The sequence below is a fragment of the Rhinopithecus bieti genome, unplaced genomic scaffold, assembly GCF_001698545.2.
Source record: "Rhinopithecus bieti isolate Rb0 unplaced genomic scaffold, ASM169854v2 scaffold_2476, whole genome shotgun sequence".
Classification (NCBI taxonomy): domain Eukaryota; kingdom Metazoa; phylum Chordata; class Mammalia; order Primates; family Cercopithecidae; genus Rhinopithecus; species Rhinopithecus bieti.
In genome coordinates, this window is record NW_016803754.1 from 11,183 (window position 1) to 12,443 (window position 1,261).

Below are 1,261 nucleotides of genomic sequence, written 5' to 3' on the forward strand. Positions count from 1 at the left end.
TCTGCTACCATCATCATTTACTTTCCTAGTCAACACTCCTCTAATTTGTTCAACGGGAGCCTCATTCACATTGACTCTGAATACCTGCTGTTTTTACCCCATCATTCTCTGAGTACTTTTTAAATTTCTGGCAGTACCTGGTACAGGCTCATCTTCCATTTCCCCTATTTTAGACCTGACATCAACCATTTCTCCAAAGTTTACTGATTCCTTTTAGTAGAAATTGGTATTCAGAAAAATAAGATCTACACACTAAATGTATTCAGTGGAACTGATGTGTCATCGCTTCTAGAGAAGATGATCTATCAATTATCTATCTATCATCTATCTATCTATCATCATCTATTCATCTATGTTTTTACCTATATCCACATAAACCATGAATTGTCACTGATATAGCTACAATCAAGAATCATAGAGTTGATTCTAGCATGCTCTTTTAAAATATTTCTAACATTTCTCCCTGGGTATCTTGGCTCTAATTTTCCTTACTACACTGACTTATGGGATCAACGTCTCTGTGCAACACTAATCTCCTGCTGTCATTGCCACCTACACTCTCCTTGCAGACAGCTTCCCTCTTCTGCCTCACAACCTACATTAGCTCTGATATCCTTTGCCAGCTCACTGTTAATTTTGACTCCTGCATGGGTGACCTTCTCAATCTACATGGGCACTGATGCTAGTACCAATGGCTTTACCCCTTTTGAAGGGCCCTGCTCATCCTGCTTCAGCTGTGACATCTGCGCTAGTGGGAGGATGGTGCCCCACATCCTGCACCTACGTGGGGATACCCTCCTCCCTCTACTATAGCTTCGACACCTCTGGTGGGATTCCCTCTCCACTGCACAACAAAGTGTCCTTTCCGTACTGTGTGGGTTTCACACCCTGTGCAATATTTTGGTTTCCCCTTCATTTTGGTGCATGGTTTTCTTTCTGAACCTGCTTTGGTCAAATCCCTAAACCAACAGACACATGAAAAAATGCTCATCATCACTCGCCATCAGAGAAATGCAAATCAAAACCACAATGAGATACCATCTCACACCAGTTAGAATGGCAATCATTAAAAAATCAGGAAACAACAGGTGTTGGAGAGGACGTGGAGAAATAGGAACACTTTTACACTGTTGGTGGGATTGTAAACTAGTTCAACCATTATGGAAAACAGTATGGCAATTCCTCAAGGATCTAGAACTAGATGTACCATATGACCCAGCCATCCCACTACTGGGTATATACCCAAAGGATTATAAATTAT